The sequence below is a fragment of the Parasteatoda tepidariorum genome, chromosome X2, assembly GCF_043381705.1.
Source record: "Parasteatoda tepidariorum isolate YZ-2023 chromosome X2, CAS_Ptep_4.0, whole genome shotgun sequence".
NCBI classification, from domain to species: domain Eukaryota; kingdom Metazoa; phylum Arthropoda; class Arachnida; order Araneae; family Theridiidae; genus Parasteatoda; species Parasteatoda tepidariorum.
In genome coordinates this window covers 6,699,007-6,713,155 of record NC_092215.1, presented here as the reverse complement: position 1 = coordinate 6,713,155, position 14,149 = coordinate 6,699,007, and the positions used below count along the sequence as shown (strand labels likewise).

Below are 14,149 nucleotides of genomic sequence, written 5' to 3'. Positions count from 1 at the left end.
TCATTTTCTCCGCTATGGGAAAGTATATAATGCTAAAACGGAATGAATTTTAATTTAATCCTTATAGTCTCATAAAAAAACAAATAGCATTAAAGTCATTGAAATTCTTGTAAGATAAATTTACTTATATAACTTATTAATTTTCTTCCTTTTTTCCTTTTATAATTTTTTTCTTCCTTTTATAATTTATCAATTTCTTGTATTTATAATTTATTAATTTTCTCAGCTATGGAAAAGTATACTGTGTTAAAGTTCTAAAAAAGAATGAATTTTAATTAAATCTTTATAGTCTCCCAAAACAAGAACAAAGCGCATTAAAGTCATTCAAATTCTTGTAAGATAAATTTCCTTTTAATAGCACAGCATGACCTTCATTTAATCTTTTCTAAAAGCAAATTCTCTAAGCTCAATTTAAAAGAGTGGATAACTCTGAAATAAATGAAGATTATTAACCCGAATGAAGGAAAGCAACAATTGCAATTTATTAACCTTCTCATATTCTAANAAAAAAAAAAAAAAAAAAAAAAAAAAAAAAAAAAAAAAAAAAAAAAAAAAAAAAAAAACAGAGCGCATTAAAGTCATTCAAATTCTTGTAAGATAAATTTCTCTTTATAACTTACTAATTTTCTCCCTTTTTTTTTTCTTTTATAATTTCCTTCTTTCTTTTTATAATTTATTAAGTTTTTGCATTTATAATTTATTAATTTTCTCCGCTATGGAAAAGTATATTATGCTAAAAAGGAATGAATTTTAATTTAATCTTTATAGTCTCATGAAAAAATAAATAGCATTAAAGTCATTGAAATTCTTGTAAGATAAATTTCCTTTTATAACTTATTAATTTTCTCCTATTTTTCCTTTTATAATTTTTTTCTTCCTTTTATAATTTATCAATTTTTTGTATTCATAATTTATTAATCTTCTCAGCTATGGAAAAGTATACTGTGTTAAAGTTCTAAAAAAGAATGAATTTTAATTAAATCTTTATAGTCTCCCAAAACAAGAACAAAGCGCATTAAAGTCATTCAAATTCTTGTAAGATAAATTTCCTTTTAATAGCACAGCATGACCTTCATTTAATCTTTTCTAAAAGCAAATTCTCTAAGCTCAATTTAAAAGAGTGGATAACTCTGAAATAAATGAAGATTATTAACCCGAATGAAGGAAAGCAACAATTGCAATTTATTAACCTTCTCATATTCTAACTGTCTAATAGAAATGACAAAGACTCGGTAATAAATTATTATCATATTTCAATGCTTCACGTCGAATTAATGTAGAGCTCCCACGCAAGCAGACATTAAATGCAACTTCCAAGGAAGAAAATGATAAAAACGAGACCTAAAAACCGCTCAGTCGATCACTCATAGCCACAATTATTTTCTATGCATGCCTAGTTGGAGTTTTCTTACTATTGTATTCATGTTATTATATAATAATAAGCTATGATAAAAATGTTTTCCCATAGTTTGTGCAAAAATAAATATTTCTTTTTCTTAAAAACTGATTTACTTACTGTTAGCATATCTTTTTGCTAAGTGGCACTCACAATAAGAAACTAATTCTGAAAAAAAAATTGTTGGAAAAAAGAAACTAAAATTACTTTCAATCAAAAATATAAAATCTAAAGTGGACGGAACGTTAAGCAGACATTAAATGCATTGTCCAAGAAAAAAATGTCAAAAATGAAGCATAAAAACCACTCATTCGATCACTAATAAGAATATAGTGTAAAATATTTTTCATGCATGCCTATTTAGAGAATACTTAACTATTGTATTAAGTTATTATACGATAACGAGCTATGATAAAAATATTTTTTCATAAATTTGTGCATAAATATATTTGTTTCCCTAATGCAGAGTTTCCCAAACTTATGACTTTTGTGTACCCTTTCTAAATTTTTCGTAACGCTGTGTACCACTAATAAAAAATGAATGTATTTTTTACTATTAAAAAATTACACAAAAGTTAAAAATCACAAATGGCTGTTGACACAACTAATTGTTAACTGTTAACTCAGCAAAAAATAGCCAATAGAAAAATACGTAATCGTAAATTTTCATGACTAGCTTTGTTTCGAAATAAAATTTTTGAAATTTTCGTTTGTTGCGACTGCTCCCGTACCCCTGCGGGTACGCGTACCACACTTTGGGAAGGAAACACTGCCCTAATGAATGATTTGGTTATCAATTGTATAATTTTTGAGAACTTGCTCTGACAATTAGAGAATATTTTTTTTACACAGTAAAATTATTATAAANATGCACTGTTAGAATTGCTTACAAGCTTCGAAGTAATAGTAACATTTAATTTATATTGAATCAAATATTAAAAATCTGAGGAGACGCTTGCCGGTCAGAAAAATAGGGTGTTCTGTAATGGTTACACTTAATATGTAAAATATGCATTCATTTGGCCATTGATAGGCATACTTTGTACAATTTTCGTGGCATATCTACTGAGATTTTTCGTAGTATTGTATTTATGTTAATTTTTAATTAAGAGCTATAGTAAAAATGCTTCGCAAGGCTAGTGGAAAATATATTTATTTTCATATTGACAGATTTGATTATCTTTTTGAAAAAAATATATGGATCTCCCACAATAAAAATTTTTTCAGAAAAAATTATGTTAGAATAAATGCTAAAACTTAAGAAACATTAAATAAAATTTTTAAATCTGATCTAATCTAATTAATTTAAAATAATATCATTAAAAATTTAAAATTTTGACTTAAATTTATATTCAAAAGTAATCAATTGTTTAACTTATAAGCTATACGCAATAAATATAAGACCAACGTTAAAATTCCCAAATCATACACTGTTAGAATTTTCATTCTTAAATTATGATAAAATAATCGGTAGCAATCTGTAAATTCCATTAACCGTAAAGTTTACGCTGAAGGCAATTTTTACCTTGATGGTTTTGAAACCGTTTACAACTAGTATGGCTATAAAACCATGAATACAAAAATAAACGGATTTTTAACCATTTACAAATAACATGGTTTATTGGGAAAAGATCGTGAAAAGGACATTTAATTGGATATAGCAACTAGACTTTTGTTAAGTAATGGGCATAGGAGAGTGCAGGACAGTGGAACTTCTACGTTTGTTGAAGGGTACTGAGGAAACAATGTGGTGTCAACGCTGAGACTCGAACCCAAGTTCGAGTCCCAGCATCTCGGTCATGACAGCCATCTCAGCTATAATATGTAACAAGTTGCAAGGAATTAAACGGCTTCATTAGCTAGGCCTAGCTGACTGGATAAAATTCTTGTTGGTTTAACCGTATAAGGGGAAAGCGGTTAGTAAATGTTTTTTTCACAATTATCAGTTTGAATGCCATTTCATTTATGAATATTTGACTGTTTTGATTGATTATGGTAAAATAACAGTTAAATAAATTGTTATTTAACCATTTTTTCCGAGAAATTTCTAACAGTGCATGCTTCAGTAATTAGAATTGCTTACAAGCTTCGACGCTACATTGAATCATTATCTTCAGTGCAAAAAAGCAAGTAAATGGTGATGAATGAAAACAAATAAGCAGTATTTTGCACTGAAGTTGATGTGTCTATGAAGCATTGAAAATTGCGTGACATTTTAGCAACTGAAGTATTTGATTTGTGATTTTTAATGCCGGCTTTTATCTCTTCACAAAGCTTTTATTCCTTTTAATATACCATACCCAAATAAAAGAAGTTAGTTCCATGGAGATTGTTGATTTTCATAGCTTCATAAACTATGAATTGTTTTAATAATACATATATTTTCATACTCTATAAAATGTTTATACTGCAACAAACTGGCAGTGTTATTGCACTAAGTTCTACTGTATATTTCAATAGTTTTTAAAGATATCTTAAAAATAATTATGGAATTCGTTATGCAAAATCATATATAATTTGATATTGCTTTCCCTAAATATATGAAAAAAAGTAACACTGAGAAAAGTAACGCTGAGAAAAAAAAGTATAGTAAAAACTACCAGAATATGTTAAAATTTACCAAGTTTCTGGCTCTATGGACACAAAAAGCTTGATAATTTTTACCGAGGCGCTTTGGTAATGATTTTGGTAAAATTAATAATAAAATATGATTTTATAACATGTGATAAAATTTGGTAAAGATAGCAAAATTTAGTAATTTTATCACGATACCTTAGAGAATAAGGTAAAAACTATTCTTTTTTTGGTTAAATGCAGTTTTAATTTTTGTATTTTTCATTAAATCTGTGGTGAAACAAACCGGAATTTCCAGTAAACCGTTACCATATGAATGGAAAATTTACCAAATGCATGGTTTTAAATGCCGTGTATTTGATTTTATTAACCAGAATTACAGTTTCTTTTTTAATAAAATGTCACTACCATACAGTACCGTACCAGAATTTTACCAGCATTTTTTTTCGGGTAGAATCGCAATTTCATGCAATCCTGTTTAATTATTTACATTCATATTTCGCAATTAAATATCACGTATATTAAAAGCAAAGCCATTTTAGTTTCTTAGGTACAATATTAAAACATTTCTTAAGTTTAATTTTTAATTAGCACTCAGTAACTCAAACTTTCAAAACCATGAAAAACACCATTTTTATTTCGATATTTTCCTCTAGAACATTTAAATACTTCAGGACTTGATTGAAAATTTTAAGAATGTTCTTACGATTTCATTTAAATTAAAGTCTATATCACGAAACGGGATTAAAGTTCTGACTGAAATATTTAATCTATGCATATTTGTGAAATTACTTTACTTACACTACCTACGCAATGTGAAAGAATTTTGAAGATTTATTCTGAAACAATCTAGAATATTTTAAAGAGCATAAACGAATTCTACTTTAAAACGAAAAAATCTTTGAAAGCTTTTGTATCTTAAAGTAAATATGCAGCTTATAGTTTTTTATCAGTGTAGCGGGAAAGATTTTCCAAATATGTTCAATTTTTTTTTCTAAAAATTTTAGTGAAATATTATTATTTTTCTAGTTTGTTAAGAATCATTTTCAATTTATTTTCTGAAACAGCAGCTGCATTTAACTTTTTTAATTTAAAACAAATATTTTTTAAAAGCAAAAATACGAATTTAGTAATGAATTAATAATATAAGAATTTAAATAACGTGATATATAAGAGCTAAAAATAATTCCTCCTAAAATTTGAATTTAAGAGGTATAAATCTTGAGAAAACTCTGAGAATTGATTTTTATTTGGCAATTAAACTTGAAATGATTGGGAGAAATATTTAAAACAGTTCTCATTAGTTTGCTACAGTTGCAAGCATAAATCCTCGTGACACTCTTGGAACTTTATAGTGAAAAGTTAATTTTTTCCCAAAAATGATATTTTTACAATTAATTATTCACAGTAATGTTTTCAGATAGGTATTTTACAAATTATTAGAATTTTGGTTATTAGAATTAGCTTGATGTTTGTTCTTCGTCCTCTTTAAGAATACTCATCTGGACCAATTATAAAGCTTGGATTTTTTTTAACAAAAAATCTATATTTGTTAAAAATATAAGAAATATCAATTCAACAAAATGCAATGTTTTTCAAAAAATGCTATTATGTGTCCATTAAGATTTAAAAAATAGAAAAATTGACTGCTTACTACGGATTTTATAATTCCGGGGCACGGCAGTGAAAAAATCACAATAATCGGTCACTAATCGGGTCATTTTAACATTTCTTATTTTAGTAACTTGTTTCAAAGCACAAAATAATTTGATGAATTCATAAAGCTTGTAGTTAAGATTTGGATTGTTAAATTACTTGTAAGTAAAATTATTAATGATAATCATAAACCCTAGTTTTGGATTCTGAAATTTTTTAGAATTTTTTTAAAATAATTTTTTTATAAAAATTTTGACTGATATATTTTATTACAGTACATTTAACTACATTTTTTGAAATAAATATATATTTACATGCGTAGTACTGAAAAGTAGTCAAATATATATTTTAATTTTATTTATTTTTTTTAATTGCTGTTCATGTACTTTTTACGTCCTATGCACATGTAAAATATTGTTTTAGATTTTTCTTCATGCTGTGCAAACATTTTTACTATCCATTGTTCACTTTTAATTAAAGTGTTGTTGTGGCGTTTGAAATAAGGCTCCTGTTCTACTTTAAATATTTTAGTTTCCGTTTAAATTTAAGTAATTTTTGTGAATAATCTCAGAAATATTTTATTTTATCTTCAAGCTTTAAGGATAACTTTTGGAAAACCTTTAATCGTAATTTTAGGTTACTGTATAAAAGAAATATGTTAGATTAAAAAACATTTAAATTAGAAAAATAAACATGAAATTTAAAGAAATCACATGGTAGAAATCACTTAGAAAAATCACATGTATCAATCACAGAATTTATATTTAAAATTTTAAAATAAAGCGAATAAAAACAATGACTGTCAAATAAATTTAAATATTTATTAAAATAGATTTAATGACTGCCAAATAAATTACTACAAAAAATAATATATTTTGCTAAAAATTTCTCTGTGATGACTAAAGTTTTAGTAGAACTTGCTAACTTTCTCGGGAATATTTTTATTCAATATTTTTCAGATGTTGCGAAATATGCATAGTTTTCTATTGCAAAAAATTCGGTTCTTAAGTAGTTAAAAAACCTGTTTTATTTTTTTAAAGCGGATATTTAAATGAAACTAAAATTTCTTAATTAATAATACTTTAAGGCTTATAGAACCCTAATAGACCAGAGCATAAACTAGAATAAATAACAATAAACAATTTCTTATACATAATACTAATTTCTATAAATTCCAAATTGAATTGAAAAAAAAAGCATTTTACCAATTTATGCTGCAAAAAGTAAATGTGACAAACGTTAAAAACATAAAATTTAAACTAATAAGAATAATTCGAAAATTTGGTTTAATTTGGGTGAAATCATAACACTTCGAAAATTTGAAATAAAATAAAATGATCTTACCTAGGATGAAAAGGTAACTAGTTGAGAAATATACGAAAAATATCCTTTTCTAAAAATCATGCCACTACACATAATACTGCACTTTTTCAAATTTAGGAAGTTATGCTATGATCGAGCAAAACGAACACTTTTCTCAAGTAATTAAAATGTTCACATATAAATAAACTTGTATTTTTTGATAATTATTTTCGTATATGGAGATATCTATGTTTATAAAGTCACTGGGCTTCTATAAAATTTACTTTCATACGGTTGAAAGTATCAGAAATATCTAAAATATGTGTAAGGTAATAAAATCTTCAAATGTAGGAAATACTGTTTCTCAGACAATAAAATTTTTATTGCAGAAATTTAGATGATTTCAAGCATAGGAAATGAATCCCCACAAAATATCTTTTCGGAATTTCAGGAAAATTTACGCCTAAATATCATAAAAAAATCTTAGAAAAAAACGAATAATTTATCTCAAATTTCTGATTTAAAAAAAGTAATGAAGATTTTATGAAGAAAAGTAATGAAAATTATGTTGGAATAAAATCTTTCATCAGAAATATTTTCCAAAAATATTCAAATCAAATCATGTGTTGCTTTTGAAAAAAAATAATAACACTTATATTTTTCTGTCTTATATTTTCGTCTTTTTCTATTAATATTTTTGTTTTGTCATCACGCATATTGCATAACATAGAGATAACTTGTAAGTAATAAAAACTGTTCACGGTTATAGCAATTTAAAACTCTCGATAAAAGCTTTCACTTCATTAAAATCCAAAGAAATATATCTCTATAATATATAAACTTTTACGTTACAAGATTTATTAGTTGATTCAGCTGAATACATAACGCTAAGAACATTCCACATTCCAAGAAGTAGCCGTAGTTGGAAGAGCACGTGCTTTTATCCAAGACGAAAACTTTTTCATTCAACGTTGTTTTTCTAAGATCATTCTTACCTACTCTTAAGAGATGATGTTTTCTCTTAAGAAGGAGAAGAAATGATGAGCGAGATGCTGGGGATGACTAGAAATTGTGACCAATTTATGACGTCATGTTGCATCGTAGAGTGAGCGTGAAGGCAGGATGCATCAGCGATCGTTCCATCCGGTCTACCCACCCCTGAGAACGAGATCACCATGATGAGTACAGAAGTCGACCTCGGTGCTTAATTAGCGGGACCCTGCTATTTAACTGATCACGTGCCATAGCACCCAAATAAATGTTTTTGTTAGTCATCATTATCATTGTTCATTTCCTTTGCATCTTTAACGTAAAAACGGAACTTCTGCTGGAAGTGATAGCTCTTTTGGAGATGATTCTTCTTATCAATAATAGCCACTTGTTCAATTAGAATTGCTTTTATTAACCGGAAAAATCAAGTGACGCAGCATTTGCAAGGTACCAGACAGTATGACACTGTCTCTGTCTTCAATTTATTTATTGTTCATAAGGTTTATTTTCTATTTTTTAATTAGAAAGTAAATGATTCATTGTTAAGAAATTCCTATCGGCAAAAAACTGCATTTAATGTTATATTTTTTTAAAACTTGTATCAGTTAAAATGTAAAAAGTTTAATGTAAAAATCAGTAACTTTGTATTTTTAACTTGCGTAGTTCAGCATTAAAGTAAGGCTAGATTTCTCAGTTATGTAAGTTATGCGAGTTGTACTTTGAATTAATTTTCTCTTTTTTGTTTTCAATGCGATATTAAATATACATAAAAAAAATTGCAACAGGATGAACAGGTTTAAAAAATATTGAGTAGATAATTTATTATCCATTAAATTTAACATCATTAAGGCTGTTGGTTTTTAATTAAAATGAATAGAAAAACGTGTGCTTGCAGATTTCCTACAAGAAAATAGTTAAAATTAGTTTTCAAAGTTCACGCAGTTAGTGGCACTAAAAATGTGGTGACTCTTCCGTTTGATACAATCGATACTTGACATTGTTTCTACTTTTCGATAGTATAATTTGGTATCGATATTTTTCTTCAATAATATTAAAAAAATTTTAATTTTTGTAAGCATAAATATATTCCAATCATATATAATTATTATTTGTGTTCTACCTTACAGTCCCTGGGGCACTATAAGATTCTATGTAAAATTATAATTATCAGGTAATACTATACAGCTGTATTGTTTTTATTCGAATGAAACCGGTTTGCATTTGTTTACTCTATCAATGGGATAACATTGCAATGCAATATGTTAAAGTAAATACAAATAGAAAGTATATAAGTATGTAAAAAAATCTCCCGAATTTAAACCTATTACATGTATATTTAAATATACAAGTATTCATGTAAACTCGTGCAAATCATGTAATTATTTAAAAACTACAGTGCGACTAATAATTTGATCTAATTATTATAATATACTAATATAATGATTGATATAGTAAATATTCTATATTTATCTAATATATCGTATAATTTATCTGAATGTCAAATTTATGTTATATATCGTCTAATTTAACCAATTGATACGCTAACTTAAACATGTGCAAACCGGTTTCAGTCACATAAAAACAATAAAGCTGATAGTATCACTTGATAATTAAGATTTTACATGGAATCTTATAGTGCGTCTAATAATTTGGCAGGGGACTGTATTAGTTAAATGAACATTAGAGTTATTTTATATTTTAAACATGTATTAGTGAAACATTTTATTAATGTTCGAATGGGGGTTCGGATTCCAGGATTAACAACACACTATTTCTTCCATTTTTTCAACACATGAGAAGTTAACACTATCCTGCACTCCTCAATTGGTGATTCTGGACTATTGGAATACGAAGATTTTATTCATGCAAGGATTGAAGCATCACAGAGTTGCTTTACATGAAAAAGCTTATTATTTCTCGTATCTCTCATGATAGATGGCAATAGTTGATTAAGCCGCGGTTCACTTGGCAAAACATAACTCACCCACAACTTAATTCTAATGTCCATTTCCTAACAAAAAATCTAGCGTAGCCTAACTCTAATGTAATTTCAATATTCAGCTAAATTTCATTTCTACAGTTTTGAAACCCTGCTAATTTTAAATGGTAACAATACCGTTTAGTTTTTCATTCATAGTTTTTTACCATACTATTAGTAAACGGTTTCAAACTCTTAAATGTAAACTTTACAATTAGCAGTGTATAAGGGTAGACAGTTTGTGAATTTTTTAAAAAAAATTTTTGCAACCAAATAAGTCATTTAAAACAGATTTTTATAATGTTTATCATATTTTATGAAAGCACTCACGTATTTTCTATGACTTAATTCAATGAAAATTTGACTCATATTAAACTAGAGGCATCAAGGCGTCATATTTACTTAAAATACTCTTATATAATTGGAAATGATTCTAGAAAATTAAAATCCTTTATTTCAAACTACACTAAGTCCATAGCATGAATTACACAAACAAAAAGACAGATACATGCTTACCTTTTATGATTTTTTTGAGTCTCATGATTAATATTAAACTAGTTTCATAATGAATAAGCTTATCATATTCTACAAAAATACAAAAAATCGATCTGAAAACATTTGTAGATAAATTTTAAAAATACTATAATCGTATAAGTAAGAACTATTTAATCAGTTTATAATTGCAAATAGATATAAAGTGGATCACAAATTTAAATAGAATAATATTTTTAAGTATAACAGCAGTTAGTAACAAGAAGTAGTTTAATAGCAATAAGCATTCTTATTTCTTGGAATATTTTCTGAAAAAAGCTACGGTAATTAAAATAAATAATTTTTTTAAAACCGAAAGTAATAAATAATCATTTTCTTATGTTATCGTTGATATCTATTTCAAACTCTTTTCCCCTAAGCTGAAAAACAAATTAAATAAATTTTTCATACTGCGAATTAACTTATTTATGCTTCAAAACAAATCATTTGTGATTCTATGAGCTCAAAGAATTCCTGTAATAACATCAAAATCATTAAAAATAAGTGTCTTAAAAGATAATTTAGGATATTGAAAGCAGTTCTAAAAAAGTTTTAAATTAAGTTAGCAGAATTCGGGCATTCATGTAATGTATCTCAATTAGTACGCTACATTTTATTTCCAAGAGAAATATTTAGGTCGATATTCGTTGAATCTGGAAAATCTTTTCGTTGTCACTGTTAACGATAAAAACAACCAGAGAATATTCTGCATTTTTGTTCTTATTTTGAAATCTCAGAAATATAATGAAAAGGGAGACAGAACTGTAAACAAATGTCTTTTATTTCCTTTCTTAGATCGGCTTAATAGTTCTTAGTATAATCTATCTAAACGCATGCAATAGCCCTTTTCAACGAATAATTTGCTTCTTTTTTTAATTAAGTTGCTTATCTTAACTACTTGGAAATGTCCTATTAAAATTCTATGAACTGCCATTTAAAAAATGCATTTTTACATGATTTACTTTATCGAAGATTTCTGTAATTTTTCCACTGAAAATATCCCTTCTTTAAAACTACGGAAATTAAATTAAATTTGCATCTGAATTTGTCAAAACGGGTAATTGGTATAATTAGTGATTCAGATTTTATTTGCTAACGAAGAACAGATTTTTTTTCTGATTTGAATAAGAATAACTTGGAGAGGTTTCCTTACATTTTTTTTTGTATTATAAAGTATTCAAAAGGTCTTTTTTCAAAAACAATATGCAAAATTATTTCAAGAGTAGGGGAGAGTGGGGTCAATTGTAACAGGGTACAATTGTAACAGAGCAAAAATTTCGAGTGTCGGGTTCTAAATTTGGCTCCTAGGTGGCACACAAGGTGTATTTAATAAATCTACATGTACTCCCCAGCTGGCAACCATTTTTATGTACTTTTGAAAGAGTTACATCACAAAAGATATTTTCACGCTGCGTAAGTACTTTTTTTGGTATTAGAATATTATATTGCAACAAAGTAATTTTGTTTAAACAAATAAAAATTATTAACCGAATATGTAAGTGGACACCTTAATTAACATTTCAAAGAGAAAAGATCAGTTTTGCTAATTAACCAGCATTGTTTTTAACAAATGAAGCTGAAATGGCGTCTTGGGGACAATTGTAACAATAAGTAAAGGGACGATTGTAACAGCTGAAAATAAATAATCTTATGTTTACAAACCATTACTTAACTCTTTAAGAACCACCAATAGTTTCCTATATCATTTATATTATGTTGCATGTGCATTATTTTATTTGTCACCTTTCACAGCATAAATTAAAATTTTTAACCCCTTAAAGTTAAAAGTTTAACCCTTTAGGTCTCTGCTCATTATTATTTTATTAAAATATCACTACTATTTTGATCAATAAAAAAATATATCACAACTACGATAATATGTATAATTAACTATGTTTTAGTTGAATTTATGAACTGTTACAATTGACCCTGTAAGTGGGGACAATAGTAGCAAGTGATATAATAACAACTAATATAATAACAACTAATATAATAACATTTAAAATAAGGTATTTTTGTTTTCTATCAGATGATTTGTCAGATGATTGTCAGACGTTTAATAATTTGTCCTGGGACTGTATATGCCGGCAACAGTTCCGGTTCTTCAGTTTTGGGAACTTTGAATCGGGTTCTAAATACCTAAAAATACCTAACCTGTTTGCTTTCGTTATTTTACAGTGTGATTTGACAAAACGAATTTCGAAAGAGAATAAAAGTTTATTATTGCAATACATCTTTATTTTTTATGCTCATGGGTACTGAAGCTTAGAACAGTGCTCGAAAAAAAATACTTTAAATAGCTTTTGAATCTAATGATCGGATTTTCATGCTCTAGGAATCAAATTTAATGGCTCTCGGGAGGGGTATGTAAAATATGCTAATTGATTAGCACAGACGATAATTACAAAATCAGACACAAAAACGTAATTTTTCTGAATAAATGATGATAATCTTTTTCGATGGATTTCTGATCCTTAAGAGATCTGGTAACAGCTATCTGGAGTGCATGGTCTCAAATGTTTGGTCAAGTGAGAAAGCGAAAGTTTGACCCCTCGAAGTTAATTTTGCTTTTTGCGAATTTCGTCTTTTTTCGAGAATTTTTCAAATGTAAAATTTTTGCTCACAATTATAAATTCCTTTATTCACAGATAGTTTCATGCGGAAAATAACTTTTAAAAATTATTTATTATTTATTTTTTTATTTGTCAGTCATCACTGTCGAAAAACATCATTTTATAGAAGATGATTTTTAATGACAACAGAATCGGTCAAATAGTTCCTGATAAATAAAATTTTATATAAAAAATTTATTATACTGATTAGTTATAATAATTAATAATTACAATAAAAATGACTCATTAATAAATTAATTAATTATAAATAATTAGGAACAATTATTTATGCAGAAAAATAAATTTTTCCATTTCATTCTGGAATTTTTTTTAAGAATTGAAACATGTCAGTTTCAAATCTTTTAATTTAGATTTTAATTCTATTATGAGTAAAAAGTATTTTTGTCATATTTTCATAAGCGCTAGTTTATTTATAGAATATATTCGTCTATAAACTAAGAAAATAAAAAAATAAAAACTATATAAAAGGCTCTTTTCGGAATTTATTTTTTATTTTACAAAGAGTAATGGTGCACGTCATCCATATAAATATTTGCTCGATTAACCATCTAAATAAATTGAATACAAGAAAAATGGTGAGATATCAAAACATGTGAAATCGATCGTCCTTCACTTTGTAAAAAGTACTTTTGTGCTCATTAACACACTACATTCTTAAAGAATTAACACCCAAGCATTTCATAGAATTAAAATAAAACAATTAACCAAACGATTGCAAAGAACTTCTTGAATTCGGTTAAAATTAATAAAAGAAAATGATCAACTCAGATGATGAAATGCGTCTCAGATGAACTGCGTCGCTTTTTTTGTACATGCTTTAGCATTCGAGTGGAAATTATACATTTCTCTGTGATTTTAATTAATTGTGGTGTATAAGACAACAATGAAACTATAAATTTACATTATTTAGGACTTCTTTTTAATAATTTTGCTAGGTTCAATTTGTTTTTGTGTTTATAATCATTTAGCTACTCATTTCAATATCAAGAAGACTTCGCTTGGTATAAAAATAATTGAAATAAAAAAAATCTAAACAAAAAATAATAATAATCCGCTGTGATCGGAAGTTTGCTAATTTTTGTTTAGGAG

At 26.7% G+C, this 14,149-nt stretch overlaps 1 protein-coding gene across 3 annotated transcripts in view; it reads right to left on the bottom strand.

The window, feature by feature from the left end:
* LOC107453509 (G-protein coupled receptor moody) overlaps positions 1-8,087 on the bottom strand; it is a 53,825-nt gene extending 45,738 nt beyond the window's left edge. Inside the window, exon 1 of one of the 3 annotated variants that reach the window (XM_016070377.3) lies at positions 6,971-8,087. The gene's annotated coding sequence lies outside the window, so the exon portion shown is untranslated. The remainder of the gene's footprint in view (positions 1-6,970) is intronic. The other 2 variants (XM_043046187.2, XM_043046188.2) reach the window with 2 other exon arrangements.
* Between the last annotated feature and the right edge of the window lie 6,062 nt (positions 8,088-14,149).